General features: G+C 41.9%; 1 pseudogene; it reads left to right on the forward strand.

Annotated features, from left to right (window-relative positions):
* Positions 1 to 20,530: 20,530 nt before the first annotated feature.
* On the forward strand, positions 20,531 to 21,497 carry LOC103127576 (olfactory receptor 14A16-like; annotated as a pseudogene).
* The last annotated feature ends 3,985 nt before the right edge of the window (positions 21,498 to 25,482 follow it).

Genomic DNA, 25,482 nt, shown 5'->3' on the forward strand with positions numbered 1-25,482 from the left:
TAAGAATTAATGTATGATCTATATTATTAGCAATTGTTATTGGCAATCAAATAATCACATCTATACTAATAGGGATATTGCTGAGTGGAGCAATTATCTTTAAACAGTCAAATTCAGAGAACAAGTCAGCTTCATATTTCCAGGAATTCTATAAGTAGTGATGATGCCACTTCCTTCATTTCTCCATTTCTCTCTTTATCTAAATCTTTAAATGAAGACACTGACTCATTAAATTTACTTATTTGGGTTGTAGAGATGTCCTTTTTATTACGCAGGATGATTTTCATCCCGCTTGTCACCCTCGTGAGGGCATGCTGGCAGTGCCAGAGGAAATGTTGGTCCTTCCTCATCTGGAGTGTCTTCAAGACTTGCATTCTCAGTCTACAAAAATAGAACAGAAGTCAAAACACTTCCCACTCATGCCCATTTAATACAACACATAAAATATATGCTGCAGACATGAAATCATTGTGGATGGAAGAACTAATATATGGCAACTTTTCATTCTAAGAATGCATGTCTATGTTCTTCATATTGATGTCAATGTGCAACTCTCACAGGGCACAGTGCTTTCCTTAATATGTTCAAAGAAGTCTCATAATAAATTTTCAACCAAGGAGATAGATCAGTGCTGTGGCAAAGACCTAACCTGAAGAACATACCTAAGTTCCAAGTCCAAACACAGCACCATATACAAGAAGGTGAGCTTTGTAAACCTGTGTGTGTGTGTGTGTGTGTGTGTGTGTGTGTGTGTGTGTGTATTCAAAACTACTGTAACAGGATAAAATTATTTTTGATAATCTTGTTTGTTTTTTCAGACAAGGAAAGAATGATTTACCATTAAGTATTTTTGTTTGTTTAACTAATTCAGGGCTTTGAAGCTGGGTCATTGGAGCCTGTTTGCATAACCTCTGTTCAAACTCCCTCAACCCTGAATGCCCAGAGTTATGGTCAATGGGAAACCAGATACAGGAACTAAATCTCCCTCAAAATGAACACCTCTGCTCCCCCATACATCACCAAAGAAAGAAACGCACCCTCTCTGCAATTCTGCGTGCAGTGATGGATAATTCTAACTGCATGCCAGTGTGTCTGTTCTGAAGGAGAAAGGAGAAGGACAGTCCTGTATGGACCTCCCCACGTCGTCTTGGTGGTCCTCGTTCCTCTTCAGTCTACAAGATCAGAGCAAAGCATCACGGTGTTAGTGATCTTCTGGGCAGTCCCATTTCAACGGACTAGAATGAAATCAAGGCACATTCTTCTAGTGAATCCTTCAAGGACATGCATGACAGCTTTCGTGGCTGCTTCTGAATCTATGTTTCCAAGAAAAAGTACCTTCACAGGATTGATTTCTACATACAAAAACACCTACCACCTCCTACCAAAGAGATCTGATTTACAGAAGAGTCCTTGGAGATGTTTTCAAACAAATGAACTTCCTGCTGGAAATGTCATCCAGTCTAGAGTACAGGATTGGTAATTTCATCAAGTTCAAACCTGGGCATCACTTATCAGAGGTCTAAGAGGTGAATTTAGCTTGCTCAGTCTAATGGTCCAAAAATAGTCTCCACATAAAATAATGAGAAATGTTTTATGTCAAAATCAGACTTTTTTTATAAATCTTATTGATAGAAGGAAAAAAAAAAGCACCAGCTTGGGAGCTACTCTCTTTCCTGATGCAGCTTTCAAGTTCTATTTTCTACCCTGATGCCACCTCCAAGGTTATACCTTTGGCTGACCTGCATGTTAGCTCTCAGGCTCCGGCAATCATCAGTAATGTCATGGGCCCCTTGGAATATTTCGAAAAATTATTTCTAATAATTCTTTCCAAGATGGAAATCTCAAATCTTAGCTCCTATATTTCTGTCTTTATATTGCAGATTATTTAAAAAAAAATGTTCTTCTATGTATCTCAATGCTATTTCAGACACCAAATTGAAGATGCTATCATGTTGTCAACCTGACTCTTCCAGGGAGAAAACCTTACCAATGTACACTGGGACCCCACCTCCCCAGAGCCCTGCCCCAATAGTGAAAGATAGAAACATGCTAGGAGTATGGGCTGACCTGCCAATGTCCATGGTTAGTGGACAAGCTATTACAGAAGCCAGACCTTCTACCTCTCCATCCAACAATGATACTGGATCCGTACACCCAGATACATAAAGAATAGGAAAGCTTCCAATGGAGGGGACAGGAAACAGAACTCTGGTAGTGGGAAATATGTGGAATCTTTACCCCTCTTATCCTGTAGTTTTGTTGATATTTTCCATTTGACAGATACATTAAATAAACACAACAGCAAAAAAAACATCAGTCCTGCTAAGTAAAGGACATATTACAGTCTATCATGACTGAATTCTGTTAGGAGTCAAAATACGCTTTCTTCACCTTTGAGATCCAGTTCCTGCCTGTGCACTTAGTAGTGGCTGCTATGTCATGTCACCTTGGTGCAGTGCATGACCTCGAGGCCAGCTCCTGTTGGTCTGTGAGCTGGGGTGACAATCTCAGTCAAATCCCACAGGATGTCTGTGAGAGTGATGGACAAAACAGACACCTGGAGCTCACAGTGCAGTGCCAGGAAGAGGGTGGGTGCTACGCAGAGCTTTGGATGAGGTAAATGATATGAATTTTCTTTTCTTTTTTAACTATTTAAAGGGTTTTTATTTATTATTAGATAGAGAAGAGAGGAATTGAGAGGGGAAGGGGAGATAGGGTGGGACAGAGACACCTGCAGAACTGCCCCACCATTCGTGAAGCTTTCCCCTTTCCGGTGGGGATCAGGCGTTTGAACCTGGAATCATGCATACTGTAATGTGTGTGCTTATGCAGATGTGCTACCGCCTGGCTCCAATGATTTGAATTTTCCTGTAAGCTATACTTTGTGTCTTGGTGTCAATCATTTCTCTCTATTCAAAACACTTAACAATGAAAAAGAAGGCATCATGATATAAACATGCAAATTATAAATGTTTAAAATTGTATTTTCCTATTTATTTGATAGAGACAGCCAGAAATCAATGGGGAATGGGTTGTGAGAAAAGGAGAGAAATGGGTGGAGCCAAGATGGTGACTTGGAGGCAGCTGCTGGTATGAGCTCTTACATCAGGAGCCGGATAGGGTAGGATATGGGGCTGTGAGCAGGACGGTGAACAAGAAGTCCTACCTGTGACACCAAGGAGGGGTCCTGTGACTCTAGTTGGGTTAGGAAATGGAGGAAAAAGAAAAGACATTTTCTGATTATTGTTGAAGCCATCCCTCCCCTCCACCAGATAACCACTCCCCAGGGCTTGGAGAGCTGGTCCTAGCAGGCTCCCAGATGAGCTTTCATCTTTATGACTATGAGTCCCTATTCAAGGAAATAGACACTGATACCAAGAAATAGAAAGACATCCCATGCTCACGGATTGGAAGACTCAATATATTCAAAATGAATATTCTCCCTAGAGCCATATACAAATGTAATGCAATGTCCAGCAAAGTTACACCATACTTCCTCTTAAGAGAATAGGATAAAAGCTACAGTCATGGGGAGTCGGGCTGTAGCGCAGCGGGTTAAGATCAGGTGGCGCAAAGCACAAGGACCAGCATAAGATTCCCGGTTCGAGGCCGGCTCCTCAACTGCAGGGGAGCCGCTTCACAGGTGGTGAAGCAGGTCTGCAGGTGTCTATCTTTCACTCCTCCTCTCTGTCTTCCCCTCCTCTCTCCATTTCTCTCTGTCCCATCCAACAACGACAACAACAATAATAACTACAACAATAAAACAACAAGGGCAACAAAAGGGAATAAATAAATAAAATAAATATTAAAAAAACAAAATACTATTAAAAAAAACTACAGTCATTTAACTGGAACCAGAAAACACCTAGAATTGCCTTAACAATCTTAGGAAAAGAAATAGAAATGGAGGCATCACACTGCCATATCTCAAGCTATATTATAAGGCCATCATCATCAGAACTGCCTGGTACTGGAACAAAAATAGGCACACAGACTAGTGGAACAGAATTGAAAGCCCAGAACTAACCCCCACAACTATGGACATCTAATCTTTGAAAAGGGGGGGGGCAAAGGATTACATGGAGGAAGGAGGCTCACTTCAATAAATGGTGCTGGGAAAACAGGGTTGTAACATGCAGAAGAATGAAATTGAACCACCTTATCTCACCAGAAACAGAAATCAACTCCAAATGAATCAAGGGGCCGGGCGTTAGACCAGAAACTATCAAACACTTAGAGGAAAGCATTGGTGGAACACTTTCCTACCTAGACCTCAAGGATATCTTTGATGAAACCAAGCCAACTGCAAGGAAGACTAAAGCAGAAACAAACCAGTAGGAATACATCCAATTGAAAAGTTTCTGCACAGCCAAAGTGACTATCACACAAACAAAGAGACTCCTCACCATGGGAGAAGATCATCACATGCAAACATCAGACAAGAGACTAATCACCAAAGTATACAAAGAGCTGAGCAAACTTAGCACCAAAAAAGCAAATGACCCCGTTAAAAAGTGGGAAGAGAATAAGAACAAAAGATTCACGACAGAGATCATCCAAAATGCTAACAAACATATGAAAAATAGCTCCAGGTTTCTGATTGTCAGGGAAATGCAAATAAAGACAACATTGAGATACTACCTCACTCCTGTGAGAATGGCATACATCAAAAAGGACAGCAGCAACAAATGCGGGAGAGAGTAGAGTGTGGGGACAGTGGAACGTTTCTGCACTACTGGTGGGATTGTAAATTGGTCCAGCCTCTCTGAAGAGCAGTCTGGAGCACTCTGACAAGGCTAGACATGGACCTTCCATATGACCGAGTAATCCCTCTGCTGGGGACATACCCGATGGACACCATAATACCCAGCCAAAAAGATATGTGTACACCTATTTTCCTAGCAGCACAATTCATAAGAGCTACATCCTGGAAGCAACCCAAGTACCCAACAGCAGATGAATGGCTGAGAAAGCTGTGGTCTACATACACAGTGGAATACTACGCAGCTATAAACAACAGTCAACACACCTACTCTGACCCATCTTGCATGAAGCCAGAAGAAATTATGTTAAGTCAGCTAAGTCAAAAAGATAAAGACGAGTATGGGATGATCCCACTCATAAACAGAAGTTGAGAAAGAAGAACAGAAAGGGAAACTCAAATCAAGATCTGACTAAATTTGTAGTAGGGCACTAAAGTAAAAGCCCTGAGTGGAGGGTGAGGGTGGATCTTCAACTTCATGAGACTGGGGGGTGAGCGGAGCGAGAGGATGTGACACTGACTTTTGGGGGGGAGGTGGGAATTGTGTAAAGTACACTCCTATCAATTTGTAGTCATTTAAATCACTATTTATTTAGTCTGAGAGGGGAAAATTGATTGGATGTCTCAAACTATTTAAAGCACAGACTGCGTCTTTTGAATACATAGGCTGAGTCTTTGATAGGTTGACTCTCTTATAAGCTTTGTCCAGGGAGAACAAAAGAAGCTGGTAGCATAGCTATATGCAAATAATGTCAAAGGCAATAAATTATGGTGCTGGTGTGTATGATATAACAAATCCAAACAAAGGGATTTTTCAAAGTTTACCCATTTGCCAAACAATGTGATTATTGCAATAAATAACTATTGTCTTCTATTTAAAAAAAATTCTTTAAGAGAGGATAAATTAACAAAACCATAGGGAAGTCTTCTTAAACCCTAGGACAACAGGAATCTCCCTTTCCTCTATAGAGCCTATGTTTCTCCCAATCCTGATACCTCTGGGTGGGGCTCACTTCCCTGCATGCTTCTCTCCAATGAGGCTAAATGATATTGCATCCACCGATTCCAACCTGATCAATGCAATGAGTACCATCTCAGCATGCTTCACCTCAGACTTGGTACAGAGAGGTAAGGCATGGATTGCCAACCCTTCACCCTCATCACTCGGGTGAGACCTTGGCTTTCATTGTATTCTCTACGTCCATTCCAGGAGCTTCACTTCCTAATGACATACCAAAAGCTAGATATAGGCCAGGGCCTACCAGATTGAGCATATATTAACATGTATTCATAAATTAGGGCAAAATATAGACCTAAAGGCAAAAATACACAATAGTCTGTAGTGAGTCAGTATCAAGTGTATAATGAAATAGTGTCCACATAGACTTAGATACCCTCATCACCTACTTCCTATTACAGCTCTCTCACTCACGCCAAAGCTAACCTTAGCAAAGCAAGGACTGCAAAAGCTGAATATGGGCAACAGACTGGCATATTTTCACGATGACTCTTTAGTCACTATCAGGCTGTTCCTCCAGCTGGGGCACTAATCGGGCAGTCCTGAGACTCCTAAACAGACTTGATGGGTCTAGAACTCAAAGAAATCCCTCTCTCCATGGAGGGAAATGATTTCGTGGAAAATGAAATCTCAGGGTGTTGCAAAACAGGCTGTGGGATGGTGGCATACCAGTAAGAGCCCATACATTCCCATGGTCCATGACACAGGTTGAAATCCTTGATCCCCAGCTGTGAGAGGAAGTTTTACAAAAGGTATCAAATGCTGCAGGTATCCTACTCTTTGCTTCTTTAAATCTCTCTTTCCTCTTGATTTTTCTCTCTCTCCCCAGTCAACACATTACTTGTAAATAGACACAAAATGCAAATGATCTAACTTCTCTCTAAGTAAGATATTTGGCCTTTGTGTAAATATAAATAAGAAAAAGATAAGTGGGAGAGTTAGTCAGTATCCCTCAAAAACAACCTTAAAGAAAATTTGAGCTACCTCACGGGCTGAAGTGAACCTGTATAAGAGCCACTGTGAACCAGGTCTAGGAACAAGGCAAAATTAAATCACAATCCCCAAAGGAAACCCCGGCATCACCTCATAAATGGAGGAAATCTTGAGTGTGGTCACAACCTCCACCAGGGGGTCTCGTTCCTCCAGAAGGGAGAGAAGCCACAGTAGGTTCTCTGCATCTACCTGGCCCTCCGAGGATTCGGTGTCTTCAGAGTCTGAATTGAGGTAGTGTTCTTCATCCTGCTAACAGAGAGGAAAGCATCAGCCTCCATCAGATCATCTAGCTGGTGCTTTCTTTAAGAAAAAAGCTTTCACTGGAGAACTCTACTACTTCTTTTTGGTGAGCCACTGCTGCCTTGGCTGCTGGAAGCTCAGACACATGTGTCTATCGAAGTTGAAGAAAAACCTTTGTTCAGCGTGTTCCCTCTGCACCTCCTCTAAGCAAGTATCTGTGTGACCCACCCAGAAATATTCATAGAAGCTCAAAAGAAAAAAACAAAACCCTGTTAACATTTTTACCATCTCAGAAGCAGAGACTCTCAGCATAGCAGGCTGGTCACAGATTTAGATATTTGTACACTTGACAAACCAGAGGTGTAAGAACAGTTGTGGAGAAGGTACTGCACAGACCGTCATCCAAACTCCACATGAGCTTCCCCCAGCAAGCAGGGCAGCCCCATGAGCACAGGCCCCTCCTTCCAGTCAATTTGTCACTCACCTCGCTAGAAAATTCCTCTTCCGAAGCTGTTAAAAAATATTCGTCGATCCCTGTGCAAGCATCCTTTACTTTGACATGCTCCGCCACCACCACTGGCTGGTCTTCTTTGATGTTATTCATGAGTTCCTCCTCTTCCTCTTCAATGTCCTCCATCTCCTCCTCCTCCTCCATCTCCTCCTCCTCCTCTTCCTCTTTAACCTCCTCCTCCTCTATCTCCTCCTCCTCTTCCTCTTCTACCTCCTCTTCCTCTTCCACTTCCAACTCCTCCTCCTCCTCTTCCCCTTGCTCCTCCAATACCATCCAAACCATTTTCTCTTCTTCTTCCTCCTCCTCCTCTTCTTCCTCCTCCTCCTCTTCCTCCTCCAGCTCCTCCTCCTCTTCCTCCGATACCATCCATAACATTTTCTCTTCTGCCTCCTCCTGCTCCAACACCATCCACACCATTTTCTCTTCTTCTTCTTCTTCCTCCTCCTCTTCCTCCTCCTCCTCCTCCGCCTCCTCCTCCTCTGCCTCTTCCTGCTCCTTCTCCTTCTCCTGCTCCTCTTCCAATACCATCCACACCATTTCCTCTTCCTCCTCCTCTTTCTTCGCCCTACACACCAACTCCTCTTCCTCCTCTTCTTCCTCCAGCAATAACTCCTCCAACCTCACACACTCAGGTTTTTCCTCCTCATCCTGCTCCTCCTCCTCCTCCTCGTCCTCCTCGTCCTCGTCCTCCTCCTCCTCCTCCTCCTCCTCCTCCTGCTCCTCCTCCTCCTCCTCCTCCTTTGGATTCAGCTGCTCCACCTGCAGGCAAACAAGTTTCTTTAGATGCTCTTCCTCATTCTCCTCAGTCAGAGAAAAACATCACAACATAGCAGGTCTTGGAGCCATTTCCATTGCCAATAATGTGAGTAAAATCTACATTCAGACACACTCTAATCCCCGCTGTTGAAAGCACTGACAGAGGATGACAGTGAACATCTGACAGACTGGAGGGAAATGGCAAGTAGGGATTTCAAAGCCCTGCATGAGGGTGTCATTGCAGCAGCCTCCTAATCTCAGGGGAAATGGCACTGAACAGGACTCAGAAGGACTTCATCAACCAAAATGCAGTGACATGAGAACATGCTAAACGGGGTGCAGAATAAACCACCACCCAAATCACATCCCCAGTGAGATCAGAGAAGGGACCAGGTACCTCTTGGAGGATGGGGGCCTCCTGGCCAGCCAGCTGCTCCACGTAAACTCTGGGCTCACCCTTGGCCTGAGCAACTGCCTTCGGCTGCTCCACACACAGGCTGGAGGGTACACACACCTCCTCCTCCTCCTCCTCTGCCTACAGAAGACAGCAGACAGCACATTAGAGCAGGTCCATCTCTAGTCAACTACAAACTAAATATATACAAACTAATTAGCCTGAGGAAATCTCTGTCTCCTCTCTCTCTCTCTGTCTCAATTTTCTTTTTTTAAGATTTTATTTTTATGAGAAAGATAGGAGGAGAGAGAAAGAACTAGACATGACTCTAGCACATGTGCTGCCAGTGATCAAACTCGGGACCTCATGTTTGAGAGTCCAAGCTTTACGAGTGCGCCACCTCCCGGACCACTTCTCTCAATGTTTTCTTGCCACCAGTGTTATCATTGTGGAGTCAGTGGCACCATGACAGAAATCCATACCTACTACTGGCCATGTCTCCCATTTCTTGGTTGAGTTGAAGGGCAAAGAGAAATCGAAAAGGAGAAGGAAGAGAGGGAGGAAGGTGGATAGAGGCACCTGCAACCTGCACCTGCCTTGACCGAAGAACATGGAGTAGATATCCCCACAGAGCAGCTCCTACCTCACTTCCTGGAGCCAGGCACAGAGCCTGCAGCCCATCTGGCTGTCCCTGCTGGTTCTCACTCAGAGCTCCATCATTCCACTCCAGACACACTCACACCAAGGAGGGAAATTGGCAGCTTGAGGGCCTGGGCTCCATAAGCTCATCTAGAGGCTCCAGAGCACTGCTTCAATCCTACCCTCCTGTCTTGGGCAATGATCATGAAAGACCGCGGGTTCAACCACCACCTGCCTCGGCCTCACCTCAACAGTCCTCATGGGATTTTCCTCCCCACACCCAGCCCCTAAACAGACACATAGACATACAGATGCACACACACACACACACACACACACACACACACACACACACACAGAGAGAGAGAGAGAGAGAGAACTGCAAGGGAAGCTGTCCTTGGAGAGCTCAGAGAGGAATCCTGATCCGGATTACTCTAGGACACACAGTTTTACCTGAGTGCAGGCACAGCAAGGAAGACATAATATCCAATTTAAAAAGCAATTTCTTTCTGGACTCTGTTCGGGGGTGTTCTGGTGCCTATTTCTCCAGAAACTGGGAAAACAGCATGAGAACATTTTCACGCAGGAAAGATTCCAGTGAAATGAACTGGGTAGGGGCCAATGTACCTGCCTGGTTACAGGGGTTCCATGTTCTACTCACACCAGGCATGAGAACTGTGAGCTCACTTCCTGCAGACATAGCCTCTCCCTCACATATCAACTTATCTAATAGTGCTTTCCACGTCCAGGGCAACCTGAGGTTATAAAAGGAATGAAAGACTGTGGACAATTGTTCAATCCAGTATTTCAGTTGGAAGGGACCTGAAACTAGAGAAACTCTGATGAGGCTTGGTGTTATCGAGACATGAACTCACAGGCTACAGCCACCTGTCCATCTGTGCTTCGCAGTCTGACTTGACTCCGAGAAACACTCAGCAGATCACTTCTGACAGGACATCCACACCATAATCAGGCACTTCTTTGAAGACAGCCTATGAGTGTTCACAAAGCTGGCTGTCCTCTGAGAAACTACACTGACACAATCATAATAGTAGTGGCATCTGAGCCTTCAGCGAGTGGTGACCTTTTTGTGCTTACCATTCTAGAATTGCTGCCTCATAGGGAGCCTAGGGTGAGATTTCCTCACAGAAAATGCAGTTCTATCATGCTGCACCCATCCACCATTTTCAGGTTGACTGACAATGGAATTGGTCAAAACACTGAGACAGGTTTCTGCAGGAAGCAGCGAAGTCATGCAGACAGTTCACAGCCCACTTCTCTCTGTTCTCTGGTAAGCTTCAAAGGAACTCAGAGACAAGCCGAAGATGCATCCAGGTCCACTGACAGATCACTGCCCTCCAAGCCCCCAAGTCAGGCCAACTAGAGGATCACACCCCAGCAGTGAGCTACTGCAGCTCACGGGCCACAGGCCTAAGCACCAGTTCAGTCCTGCTAGTCACACTCTGGCTTACTAGGGAGGAGCCGGCTCTTGCAGACACTCTGATCCAACTTGATAAGCTAAGGGCCTTGCTTTGATCTCTCTGACCTTGTGACTGTGCAGCCATGCCAAGAGTCATGACGAAATCTGTGAAACCCTCACCTTTTTCCCTGCTTGTCTAATATACAGGCTTCAGCAAGCCTGTTTTCCTACCCCTGACATGCAAGTGCTGCCTAGTCCTTGATGTTCCTGACATTCAGTCCTCCTCATCTGTTAGGAGGTTCTTTGTTCTTTGCTGAATTTGGGGAGCTCTTGATATAATTGATTATGAGTCTTTTGTCTGATGTATGGCCTGCAAAGATCATGTCCTCTTCTGAAAGGAGTCGCTTTGTTGGGGAGGTGGTTCCCTTTGCTGTGTAGAAGCTTTTCATTTTAGGGAGTCCCTTTTGTTGTTGTTATGCTTGTTGCTCTTTGCTTTAGTCTTTCTCTGGCAATTGGATTTGTATTACAGAAGATGCCTATAAACTTTAGATGGAAGTATGTTCTGCCAATATTTTCCTCTAAGTCCTTGATAGATTCTGGCCTAAAACCTAGGTCCGCAATTCATTTAAAGTTTTTTTGCATATGTGTGTGTGTGTGTGTGGTGTGTGTGTGTAGTGGTTCAATTCTACTTGTCTGCATGTTTCAAACCAACTTTTCAGAACTTTGGTTCAGTATATGTGAATAAGTCAATATGATCTATTGCATCAATTAAAAAATAATAAAACTGTAACCACATGATTATCTCAACAGATGTAGATAAAGCCTTAGATAAAACCCAACATCCTTTCATAATCAGAACTTCAAAAATGAAATAGATGGAATTTTCCTTAACTTAGTGGTGTCCATATACAACAAACCAATAGGCAACTTCATACTACATTGTGAGAAACTGAAAGCATTTCCACTTAGGGCAGATAGTAGGGATGTACGTTTCCTATGATTGTTATTATTCCACATAATGTTGGAATTTCTTGCAATGTCAATCAGGCCAGAGGAACGAATTAAAGACATTGACTGGAAAAGAAGTCAAACTGTGACTATCTGCATATGATGTGATAGGATACAAAGAAAACCCTAATTAATCCAGCAAAAGCTTATGAGAATTATTTGGAAATAGAATAAGGTGTCAGGTTACAAAATGAACATGGGAAAAAGTCAGTGGGAATTCCTTTCTGCAAACACTAAGTCCGAATAAATAAGTAGAATCAGAATGTGTTGGAAGATGGACAGGGCATTCCATGACCAAGGGAAAACCACTAACACTTCTATTTTGAGCACTGAAAATGCAACTGTTGACTTATACTCTTAGTAGTCAAGCTCAAGAGTGTAAAAAGGAATCATCATTGAGTATTTCATTTGTCTGTCAAAAATGTCAAGGGGCTCCAGCCTGACTTCCCTGGGCATATGACCCCACCAATGTATCCTGGAGCCCCACCTCCCCAGATCCCTGCCCCACTAGGGAAAGAGAGAGAGAGAGGCTGGGAGTAAGGATTGAACTGCCAATACCCATGTAGAGTGGGGAAACAATTATAGAAGCCACACCTTCTACATTCTGCGCCCCTTAATAGCCCTGGGTCCATATTCCCAGAGGGGTAAAGAATAGGATAACATCCAAGGCAGGGGGTGGGATACAGAGTTGAGCAGATGAGAACTGTAACCCTCTTATCCTATGGTCTTGTCAATATTTCCACTATATAAATAATTGAAAAAAGTGTCAAGGGGCACGAAGTTTATTACAGAGAGGAATCCACATGTATCTGTTTGGATCCCAGTCCTTAGCCATCTCAAGAGTGGCCCAAATGCTCAGGGAGTTATCCATGAGGTTGTGTCTTTGAATTGCTGTCATTTCTCAGAACTCACTGCGGTTACTGAACAAAGATACTTCCTACTGCCTGATGCAACTGCTCTAGTGGGTGGTCAGGATGGTTTTAATTAGCAACTGTGGTTGGAGGTAACCAGGTAAGTTTTGATGTCTTCATTCCACTGGGACCTGAGAGGAGAACTTTATGGTCATGGGCCTTCTCCCAGACACATGCTAGGTAAGTTGCAGGGATATTTGAATGAGCCATACATAATCCACTGAGACAAAGTGGTAATTCTTTTAACCATATGGGAGAATGTGACTACATACCACCAACCAAACTTTTTCTTTTGTTCTTTCTCTGCACAAATAGGCTCCCTAGCAAGAGGTGCAGTCACAGGCTTCCTCACTGTCAGGTTCATTTTCTGAGAAATGGAGGCATCAGGGAAATTCAGCTTTCTTCTGACACATTTCCAAGCCAGGCACAATATTCAGACACCATTTATTCTTTCTCCCTGTTTGGCAGCGATTGTTCCATCTGTACCACAGGCTTCAGGGGTGTGGCCCAGCCCCTGAGGCCCTATCCACTCAGAGCAGGGGGCTGAGCTCACCTGCCAGCAAACCCACTGATGACTCCCAGGAACTCTTCCTGGTAAAGAACAAAGGTTGGGTACCATCTTTCTGGACTTGCTGACATCTGCCTTCCCTTTCTCTGGGGACTTCAGCTTGACCTTTCTTGAGCAGCCATGTGGCACTGGATCTGGGATCTTGGAAAGGAAGTGCTCTCTCTAAGGTCTGAAGCAGGTAGGTGGTAAGAAGAATGGACTTGGAGGTTAAGGTCAGGTTACATGTTCTAAGGAAGGCATGTGGAATAAGCCATGAAAATAGAGCAACTCACAAGGGGGCAGTTTGTGGGCTCCCCAGTAGATCTTATATGTTGTTCATTTTATAGAACTTTTATTTTCTAATACTAATGTTATATTTCTTCCTCATTGGTTTAAAGAGTCATTTGGGCAGAGACAGAAAATCTCACTTGATATTGTACTGCTTCGCCATGTGTGTGATGCACATTTGAGCTGCTAATCCATGAAGATCAAATTGATGTGAGCCGAGGCCCATATTTAGCCTAGGATGAGCAGTGATTTGAAGAGCCTACTTTGTGGAAGGGAATGCTCTATGGGTGATAATTGAGTATGGACCGACCAGTCAACGCCCATGTTCAGCGGGGAAGCAATTACAGAAGCCAGACCTTCTACCTTCTGCAACACTCAATGACCCTGGGTCCATGCTCCCAGAGGGTTAGAGAATGGTAAAGCTATCATGGGAGGGGGTGGGTTATGGAGATTGGGTGGTGGGAATTGTGTGTAGTTGTACCCCTCCTACCTTATGGTTTTGTTCATTAATCCTTTCTTAAATAAAAAAATAAAAAATAAATAAATAAAATAAAATAAATAGTTTGTTAATGTTAAATGTGTGTCTTTTCATTCCTTTATTGGGGGCTTAATAGTTTACACTAAACCTAAAATACAGTAATTTGTACACATGTAAAATTTTGTCTTAATTTAAACGAATTTAATATTTATTTATGATTATTATACATGTTATGGCAAAATATTTTGTTTACAAACGTTAACAATACAAGATAGAATGGTTGGGTGAGAGCATCACTCTGCCCTATGAATCTAGGAATTGAACTTGGCAGCTCAAATTCAGAATCAAATCCACCATCCATTATCTGTACTGCATCCTATCCTCAACTGGAAGTCATTTCAACTATTTTAGTTCTTATTTCATTATCCTAACCATTTCCCCTTCTTTAATAATTCTGACTATATTCATTTATTGGGTGGAGACAGTCAGAAATTTAGAGCAAAAGGAACGAAGCTGAGAGAGAGAGAGGGGAAGAGAGAGAGAGAGAAAGTGAGACAGAGAGAGAGAGAGAGAGAGAGAGAGAGAGAGACCTGCAACACTGCTACACCTCTCATAAAGCTGTCCCTCAGCAAGTTAGCATCAAGGGCTCAAACCTGTGTATTCTTGTGCTCAAGCAGATGCTGTACCACTCAGCCTGTTTCCCTCTTCTTTTTCTATCTTAAATTCTTCTTTTTTACTCACTTGATCATTTCCCTTATCTTTTTATTCATAAATTTTTATTTGTAAAAAGGAAACACTTATAAAAAAAACACCAGATAAGTGGGGTACAACTCTACACAATTCCCGCCTCCGGAACTCTGTATCCCATCCCCTCCCCTTATAGCTTTCCTATTCTTTAACCATCTGGGAGCATGGACCCAGGGTCATTGTGGGATGCAGAAGCTGGAAGGTCTGGCTTCTGTAATTGCTTCCCCACTGAACTTGGGCTTTGAAAGTTTGATCCATATTTCCAGCCCACCTCTCTCTTTCCCTACTGGGTGTGGCTCTGGGAAAGTAGGCCTCATTGGTGATGTTGTATGTCCAGGCAAGTCCGGTAGGCATCATGGTAACATCTGGAACGTGGTGGCTGAAAAAACAGTTAACATGTAAAGCCAAACAAATTGCTGACTAATCATGAACCTACAGGCTAGAATAGTGCAGATGAAGATTTGGGTTCTCCATTCTGAAGATAGCTAGTAGGCCTCTTGCAGTTGTATTCCAAAGGAGTATAGCCATTTCCCTCATCTTATGCTTACTATCTTTTCTATCTTATTTCACTGTACACAGTTTACACATCTCCTATCTTCCTATATGAGTTTTCCTTGCTTTTTCTCTTTAGATGTTCTGTGGATCACAGTGATATTGGTGGAGCTGCAGCTGGTGACAGTGATATGGTGTTGCTAAGGTTATAAAGATGACTATGGTGGTCTGCCAATGAATGACATGTCTGTGAGTAGACTATGTGGTTCACTTGATTTTGCCCATTCATCTGCACTAAAACATTTCTGCATAATTTTTTTCTCATATAAAGATTGAAATTTTGGGGACTGAGGATAAGCATAATGATTATGTGAAAGAATTTCATGCCTGAGACTCTAAGATCTCTGGTCCAATCACCTGCACTAGGATAAGCCAGAGTAGAGCAGTGGTCTAGTAATTCTCTCTCTCTCATTCTCTCTCTCTCCATCCTCTCTCTCCTCACTCTCTCTCTCTCTCTCATTAAAAAATGAAAGACAAAATAAATACAATTTTCAAAGGGCAGATGACATCACCAATGTGTACTGGTGTAAAGTTTCGAGACCTACTGATATATTGCAAGTATTATAGTGATGTTCTTGTTTATAAGAGGTCTTTTAGAATCCCTTTCATGGTCGGTTTGGTAATGGTTGCCTCCTTTAACTGTTGTTTGTCTAAGAAGGTTTTGATCCCTTCATCTAGTTTGAATGAAAGTCTAGCAGGATATATTATCCTTGGTTGAAGCCCTTTTTCATTCAGGGCTCGATAGATATCTTGCCATTCTCTTCTGGCTTTTAGAGTTTGAGTGGACATGTCTGCAGATAATCTTATCCATTTTCCCCTGCACGTGATTGTTTGTTTCTCTCTAGCAGCCCTTAGGATCCTTTCTTTATCCTTACTCCTTCTAATTGTAACTATAATGTGTCTTGCAGTCTTCAGGTCTGAGTTGATTCTGTTTGGAACTCTCTGGGCCTCTTGAATCTTGATGTCCTTTCTGTTATTCAGGTCTGGGAAGTTTTTTTCTATTATATCCTCTAGAATGTTTGCTTCCCCTTCCTCTCTTTCTTCCTCTGGCTGGCCAGTTATATGAATGTTACTTCTTTTGAGATCATCCCATATGTCTCTGTTGTTGTTTTCAGTGTCTCTCAATCTCTTTTGGAGTTCTTTCACCTCTTTTGTAGTTTTCTCTAACTCATCCTCTGTCTGACTAATCTGTTTTCTGACTCTGTTAGTCTGCTTTCCCTTCCCTCAGCTTCTTCCCTCATTACAGCTATTTCAGCTTTCAGTTCTCTAATTGCCTCAAGATAATCAGTATTTTCCTTGATGGTCTCAACTGTTGTTTCCCTGATACTGCCATTCCTTTCCTCCAATGTTGTAATTAAAAAGCAGTGAAAGGAAAGGTTTTTTTTGATTACTTTATTTTTAATTTAATTTAATTTGGTTAATTAGCTAGGATGAGTAGGAAGGGGAGAGTCTGTAGAGGAGGTAGGAGTAACGAGGCAATTTCCTCCCACAATAGATAAGATGCCCACTACCCTAGCAATGAAAGATACCCTAAGAGTTAATTCTGATCAACCCAAGGGGGGGAGATATATTCTTTTATATAATATTAATAATAAAATATAAAATACAGCAGGGTAAAAAAAAAAAACCCTGTCCCAGATTACCTCTGACCTCATGATCAGAGGCAGCTGATTGTTAAGGGAAAAAAAAATTAAAAAAATCCTCAGGACTAGACAAGGATAGCTGAAATAGACAGTTATGCAAATCTGCTATCCACTGTATATTCTAGGGGTAGCTAAAGGAGGAAGGGAAGTTGAGCAGAGATACTCGCAGTGAGAGTCCACTCTGAGTCAGAATTCTTCCCCAAAATAATTCCCAAATGTGTATCTGTGAATTCAAAAGAGCACACTGTTTGGTGGTGTGGGCGTTGGGGCCTGTGGCTTTGGAATCTGTAGCATTAAGGAAGAAAGGATGACAAGAATGAGAAAAAGAAAAAAAAAGAGAGAGAGAAAAAAGAAAAAGATAAGAAAAAGAACAGTAATGAAAGAGTGGTGAAAGGAAAGAGTTATTTATTTATTTATTTTTAATAATTTAATTAGCTATGTGGGTTGGGGTGGGAGGGTTGGCTACTTAGAAAGAAAAAAGGCCAGAGGTTTCAGACAGGAATAGACTTAGAATAAATGATACTCCCTGGTGGGACAGGAATCTTGGTAAAGAAAGAAGCTCAGCCAGGGAGCCTGCTAGGAGGTGGTCCCCAGAGATGGGTTATAGGGGGGGGTGCGGGGGTAGGAGGAGGAGGTGTGCTTTGGGATTAATTATTTAAAAGAAAAAAAATTTGCCTTTTTTTTCTACTCTGTCTTTTAACCCAAATTAAGTTATAGTCACCTCCTTGGTGTCACCGCTAGGACCCCTTATTTACTGGTCTACTAAAGGCAGAAAATCCTACTGTTTCCAGAAGATGTGGTCAGAGCTCAGGCCACTAGCAGCTTCTCAGTCCGCCATCTTCCGGGAACCTCAGTTTCTATCTTTCTTTCCCCTCTCTGTCCTTCCCTCCTCTCTCCATTACTCTATGTCCTACACAACAACAACAGCATCAATAACTACAAAAATAAAACAAGGTAAACAAAAGGAAAAAAGTAAAATATATTTAAAAAATAATAGGAAAGCTATCAAGTTAGGGTATAGAATATGGAATTGTTGTGGTGGGAACTGTGTGGAGTTCTACCCCTCTTATCCTATGGTTTTGTCAGTATTTCCTTTTTATAAATAAAAAAAGGGGGGAAATCCTAAGGACATCATCAAATATCATTAGAGCCAATATGTAAATCCTGTAAAGTCACAGGAGGAAAAATATTCAGCTGTGCTTATATACAAACAATTAACAGAAAAGAATTGAGGGCTCAGAGCCACACAGAAGAGAGTTAAAAAGTACAATATACATAGGAATAAGTTTTACTAGGGAAATAAAAGAACTGCTCACTAAAAGTTGAAGACACTGATAAAGGATGTGGCACTTTGGGGTATGCATCTCCAGAGAAAAAGCCATCATTAGAAGAAAAACATGTCACTTGAAAAATAGTTCAACTGGTAGAACACTAGACTTTCTTACCTGAGTTTGAGTTCTGATAACCAGCACTACATACTATAGTGGTGCTTTGACTTGTCTCTCTGCTCTTTTCTCTGCATCATGTGAAATTCCCCATCATATATGTAATAAATGAAATAATTCTTGAATAATCAAATAAAGTTTGGCTCTTTTAGGAAAAGATGATATGCCACGTATATGGCAGCATTATAAGCATTACCTAAAGTTTAGGAACAGATGAAGTATCCATAACACAGACATGAATAAATGTTGTGCTGCATAAATAGATAGCTACACTAGTCAATCTCAAGGAAGCTGGACCTCGGACAACATAGATTAGCAGAGTGGGGGACACATAATCATTAGTGAAATAAGTGAGACTGAGAAAGCCTACTTGAGAAATCAAAACTCCAAAATGGAAAAAATAAGTTTCTGAGAGGTAGCTCACTTAAGGCATTGTATTGCACTGGCACACAATGGTGCCAAATTTGAGCATGCCTCCAGCACACTGAAGGAAGCTTTGGTCCTGTGGTCTTTCTGTCTCTTTCTCTGACACTCTGTCTTTCTCTCTCTCTCTCTGCCTCTCTATCTCTCTCTGAAAAAAGGATAAAAATATTTTTCTTTAAGTGTTCCAATTGCATACTTTCTTCTAATCATGGTAGCATTCCAAGCACTCTCACATAATGAGCCATCACCCACAATCAACTGCATTAATTATTTAAAAATAAAAAACCCTATATTTCTGTTTATTATTGGGTAGAGGTAATGAGAAATTCAGATAGGAGAAGAAAGTAGAGAGAGGAAGAGGTAGATATACCTGCAGCCTTGCTTCACCATTTATGAAGCTTACCCCCTGCAGGTGGGGGACCAGGGGCTTGAACATGGGTCCTTGCACACTTAACCAACTGCGCCACCACCTGTCCCCTATTCATTAATTTTTTAGGAGCAAGAGGAAGTGGAGAGAAGAGACAGAGAAGCACACAGCACAGTCCAACATCATGAAGCTGCTTCGGTGTTGTCCTCTGTGGTGCTAGTGATCACATTCAGGGCATCCTAGATGGTAAGCCGTGTGCTCTACTGGGTCAAAGTATCTACTGACTTCATATATTTGAAGCAGATATGCCACTTAAAAATGAATAATATTTCCCTCTACTTCCTGAGGGATGAATTTCTTTTTGGAGAAAATGATGAGCATTCTCCTCCTTAGTTCCCATCCTAATTACATAGCGGAGATCTGTGTGAGCAAAGGAGGAATGACCTTGACCCTGTGCTGGAACATGGCAGGGAAATTGGCAGCCCAGTGACCCCACAGGAATTGTGCAGGTACTTCAGCTGCTAGGATAAGGAATCCACAGCCACTGCTAAGTGTAAGTGTCCTTGTGAAGAGTTTGTACCTTACACAGACCATTGCGCCACTCTGATGAGGACATAGGACTAAGGGATGAAACAGAAAATCATGCTCCATCTCTAGGTGTTCACAGCCTCTTCTGATTTCCTCCTTGACAATCTGACAGGAGAATGGAGAGCCAACAATGGAATGAGACCATTTTCATAGTAGATATCTCAGCTGCTACTTCTGGCTTGAGAGAAAAAGAATTTGCATATTTCTATCTGCTCATTTAATTATTTAGTGAGGTAATTTATTTCCCTTCCATATTTTCTCTCTTTGATAGACTAAGAAATGTACAGGATCTGCTGAAGAACTTCATTAATTTTGTGTTCCCAGACCACCATATTTTTGCATGTGTGTGTACATTAGTGTTTTGTCAAGAGTGAAATTCATGATTTTTCCTCAAGAGTACCTGGATGTAATTAAAGGAAACATATATATTTTGCATTTAATTTCAATTGCTCTGGGAAGATGTTAGATACATTCTAGTCATATTGCTTGCCAAGGCTTTGTAACTATAACCACTCTGATCAGAATGGAGACAACATCCTTCCTGTTTCTGGATAGACAATAGGCACCATTTTGCTACATTTTTCTTTCTCATGATATTGCCCTTAACACCATTCATATTTAAATTTTCTCTCTATAAATATCACAACAGAAGAACCTGTGTACTGTGTTTCTGTTCTGATGAGACTCCTATCACTCTAGATCAAGTCATGTTAAGACTTGAGATAAAGCAGAGTAAATGAAATGAATACAACTGATTGAGCCTCTGATATCTTTGCTTCCACAGAAAAAAACTCTTGCCTGAGAAATGAAGCAATGTGACTTTTGTGACTGAATTTCTGCTCATGGGAATCTCTGATGACCAGGTGCTACAGAGACCCTGTGCCTTCTTCCTGGTTTACCTGGCGGCTCTGCTGGGGAATCTGCTCATTGTCACTCTCACCTCCCTTGACCAGCAGCCCATTCCCCCATGTACTTCTTCCTGAAGATCTTGTCTTTGATTGGCATCTGCTACATTTCCACCACTGTCTCCACGTGCATCATGAACACCCTGACCAACAGCCACTCCATCTCCTTTGTGGGCTGTGCCTCTCAGGTTTTCCTGGTCCTCTTTTTGGCAGGCACAGAGTATGCTCTCCTCCTAGTGATGTCCTATGAATGTTATGCTGCCATCTGTCACCCTGTGCACTATGAGACCATCATGAACAAAGGGCCTGTGTACAGATGGTAATGGTGGCATGGCTCAGAGGCTGTGTCTATGGATCCCTCCATGTGGCAGGGACATTCTCTTCCTGTTTCTGTGGCCCCAATGTAGTGCCTCAGTTCTTCTGTGATGTCTTTCCCTGCTCACACTTGTTTTGGGGATGAAATTCTAGAATATGCATTTATTGTAGCTAGATGTTTGTTTTTGTTTGCTTCATTTTCATGGTCATTTCCTATGTTCATCTTTTCTCTGCAGTTCGGAAAATACCTTCTGACCAAGGCAGGTTGAAATCCTTCTCCCCCTGCTTTCCCCACCTCACTGTGGTGATTTAATTCCTCTTTTCCACATTTTTGGCATATTTAAGTTCAGCTGCCAATTCTCCATCATCACTGAATCTCTTTATGTCTGTGATGTATTCTGTGTTACCTCCCAGCCTGAATCCTGTCATTTATAGTCTGAGAAACAGGGACATGAAGACGGCACTTTGTAGTTTTTGGATAGAAAATGACAGCTGCAATGTGAATTTTACAAATATTTATGACGAATGTCTATTGTGTAGCAAATAAATTGGGCTATAATAATGGCTGCAAATACTCACAGGTATCATATACCTGTGAGTTTGGGGTTTCACCTACATGGGGTGCTGCATGTCTTTGGTTAGATGGGCAAGCAGTGCAGTGTATTTGCAATTTCCTATTGACTGAAGTATTCTAGTCATAGGATTCAACGGTGGCACATCTGGTTGAGCTCACATGTTACATGTCGCAAGGAGCCAGGTTAGAGTCCCCTGTCCCCACCTGCAGGGGGTAAGCTTCAAGAATGGGGAAGCAGTGCTTCAGGTGTCTCTCTGTCTCTCTCCCTCTCTATAACCACCTTCCCTCTCCATTTCTGGTTATTCAATAAATTAATGAATAAAGACTTAAAAAAATTAAAAGGAAGAAATATTCTAATCATTGTATTTGATGTCATTGGAACCCTGATATAGAATCATTTGTTTTTCCATTATTTTGTTTACTCTAGCTCTGGCCCCATTCCTACGTGGGAATATTTCACTATAGATTTAAATTTAAGTATTTCATTATAGAACTGGTCACCTTTTTTACAAATCTTGCCTCCTAAGAAAAATTATTTTTGCCAAGATTATTATATTTCTCTTTTTCATTTGAGTTTCCATACATTTTTAAATTTCTTATTGGGGGATTAATGCTTTACAGTTGACGGTAGACATAATAGTTTGTACATGCATAACATTTCTCAGTTTTCTACATAATGGTAAAACTCCCAGTGGGTCCTCTGTCATCCTTTTCTAGGACCTGTATTCTCCCTGCCACCCACCCCAGAGTCTCTTACTTTGGTGCAATATCAATGAATATTTTTTAGTCTTTTTTTTTTTTGCCTCCAGGGTTACTGGTGGTGCTTGGTGCCTGCACTACAAACCCACTACTACTGGAGGCCATTTTTCCCATTTTGGCTGCCCTTATTGTTCTTATTATTGCTGTTGTTTTTGTTGGATAGGACAAAGAGAAATAGAGTGGAGGGGAAGACAGAGTGAGGGAGAGATGGACAGACACCTGCAAATCTACTTCACTGCCTGTGAAATGACCGCCCTGCAGGTGAGGAGCCATGGGCTCGAACTGGGTTCCTTACACTGTTCCTCACATTTTGTGCCATTTCTGCTTAACCCACTGTTCTACCGCCAGCCTTCCTTCAGTTCATTTTAACCACTTAATTAAAAGTTTAATCTCTCAAAGATGGACACGTCAATACTGCCACTATAATTATCCTTATTAGAATAGGCTTTATTTTTTTATAAGAATTAATGTATGAAATATATTATTAGCAATTGTTATTGGCAATCAAATAATCACATCTATACTAATAGGGATATTACTGAGTGGAGCAATTATCTTTAAACAGTCAAATTCAGAAAACATGTCAGCTTCATATTTCCAGGAATTCTGTAAGTAGTGATGATGCCACTTCCTTCATTTCTCCATTTCTCTCTTTATCTAAAACTTTAAATGAAGACACTGACTCATTAAATTTACTTATAAGGGTTGTAGAGATGTTATAATTATTATGCAAGACGATTTTCATCCCTCTTGTCACCCTCGTGAGGGTATGCTGGAAGTGCCAGAGGAAATGTTGGTCCTTCCTCATCTGGAGTGTCTTCAATATTCATAATACTGGCATTCTCAGTCTACAAAATTAGAACAGAAGTCAAAACACTTCCCACTCATGCCCATTTAATACAACACATAAAATCTATGCTGCAGACATGAAATCATTGTGGATGGAAGAACTAATGTATGGCAACTTTTCATTCTAAGAATGTATGTCTATGTTCTTCATCTTGATGTCAACGTGCAACTATCACAGGGCACAGTGTTTGTCTTAATATCTTCAAAGGAGTCTCATAATAAATTTTCAACCAAGGAGATAGATCAGTGCTGGGGCAAAGACCTAACCTGAAGAATATCCCTGAAGTTCCAAGTCCAAACGCAGTACCATATACAAGAAGGTGAGCTGTGTAAACCTGTGTGTGTGTGTGTGTGTGTGTGTGTGTGTGTGTATTCAAAACTACTGTAACAGAATAAAATTATTTTTGATAATCTTGTTTGTTTTTTCAGACAAAGAAAGAATGATTTACCATTAAGTATTTTTGTTTGTTTAACTAATTCAGGGCTTTGAAGCTGGGTCATTGGAGCCTGTTTGCATAACCTCTGTTCAAACTCCCTCAGCCCTCAATCTCAATCGAAAATCTGCAGAAATTTTACATGCACTGCACTACAATGGAAGATTATTAAAAGGTTCAATGTACCCTTGCTCTCTGTGGTCATCTCTGTAAACAAGTAAAAATTATTAGTAAGAAAAATGGAGTGCAATAGGCCCTATTTAGATTTGGTTCTGGGTGTGTGTGAGATGGGGTAACAACAGAAGTTGGAACTAAAGAGGTATCTTTGATCTTGCGATGCCATGACAGATGGCTAGTGCTCTCCACACTAGTAGACAGTTTATTCAGTGCTGTCAGCAGCAATGATTAGCATGGTTTCTCCCAATCTTACAGTCTTGTACACTGCTTCAACGTGTTCTCATTGTTACAAATACTTTGCCCCCTTAGTGAACATTGTGCAAAGAATGCAACCAGTGTAAGGCTAAAAGAGACAAGCGAACTGCTGAGTCTGTCTCAATGCTCTGGAGAAGCCATAGTGACTGCTTCCAACAGAAGAATCATTACACCAGGAAGACAGCTGAGCTTCCCATTCAAATGGCATTTTTTTTATGTTTACACACAAAATAGTGTTCATTGCTCTAATTGTTCATGGAAAGTCAAAGAAATGTTCAGTTAAACACACTGTATCTTTCCATTTTCCCTTCAATGACCAGGTGTGAAGATGCAAGAACTTAAATGAAGAGATAGCAAGCATCAACATTCAAGGTTCAGTATAGGCAAAGGTACTTGAGAATGTCAGGCCACAAAGAAAATGTGATGTAAGCAAGATGTCCTTCCTTCCTGCAGCTTTGTGTGTGTCCTGAACCCCTCCCAAGGGCTGTGACACAGCCCTCAGCTGCTGGCTTTCCCATGGACTGTGAGGGCTATGAGAGCAAGGACATGGTGTGGATCCTGACACCTGCCGAGAAAAATCAGTGTAGGAATTCCATGTGAATGTGTTCTCAGAATGTATTTTCATTTCTCTTTAAGAGAAGTGACAGTTTCCAATTTCATGGGAATATTCTCTCCTTTCTTCTCTCCCTTGCTAGCCACTTGGACCTCATTGACTCTAAAAAGCAGAGACTCTTGTATCAAGCACACTCCAAAGATAAAAAAAAAAGTCTGACATATTGGATGGGTTTACTTTAGGGGTTCATAAAATCTGGGTAAGTGTGACCTATAAAAGCATTCTAGCCTCTGGAACATGGCACTCAAAAGAAGCTGAGCTTTTCTGTGCACTGAATGCCCAGAGTTATGGTCAATGGGAAACCAGATACAGGAACTAAATCCCCCTCCATATGAACACCTCTGCTCCTCCATACATCACCAAAGACTGCAACGCACCCTCTCTGCAATTCTGTGTGCAGTGATGGATAATTTTAACTGCATGCCAGTGTGTCTGTTCTGAAGGAGAAAGGAGAAGGACAGTCCTGTGTGGACCTCCCCACGTCGTCTTGGTGGTCCTCGTTCTTCTTCAGTCTACAAGATCAGAGCAAAGCATCACGGTGTGAGCGATCTTCTGGGCAGTCCCATTTCAATGGACTAGAATGAAATCAAGGCACATTCTTCTCCTTCAAGGACATGCATGACAGCTTTCGTGGCTGCTTCTGAATCTATGTTTCCGAGAAAAAGTACCTTCACAGGATTGATTTCTACATACAAAAACACCTAGCACCTCCTACCAAAGAGATCTGATTTACAGAAGAGTCCTTGGAGATGTTTTCAAACAAATGAACTTCCTGCTGGAAATTTCATCCACTCTGGAGTACAGGATTGGTAATTTATTCAAGTTCAAACCTGGGCATCACTGATCAGAGGTCTCAGAGGTGAATTTATCT

Source organism: Erinaceus europaeus, chromosome 9, assembly GCF_950295315.1.
Source record: "Erinaceus europaeus chromosome 9, mEriEur2.1, whole genome shotgun sequence".
NCBI classification, from domain to species: domain Eukaryota; kingdom Metazoa; phylum Chordata; class Mammalia; order Eulipotyphla; family Erinaceidae; genus Erinaceus; species Erinaceus europaeus.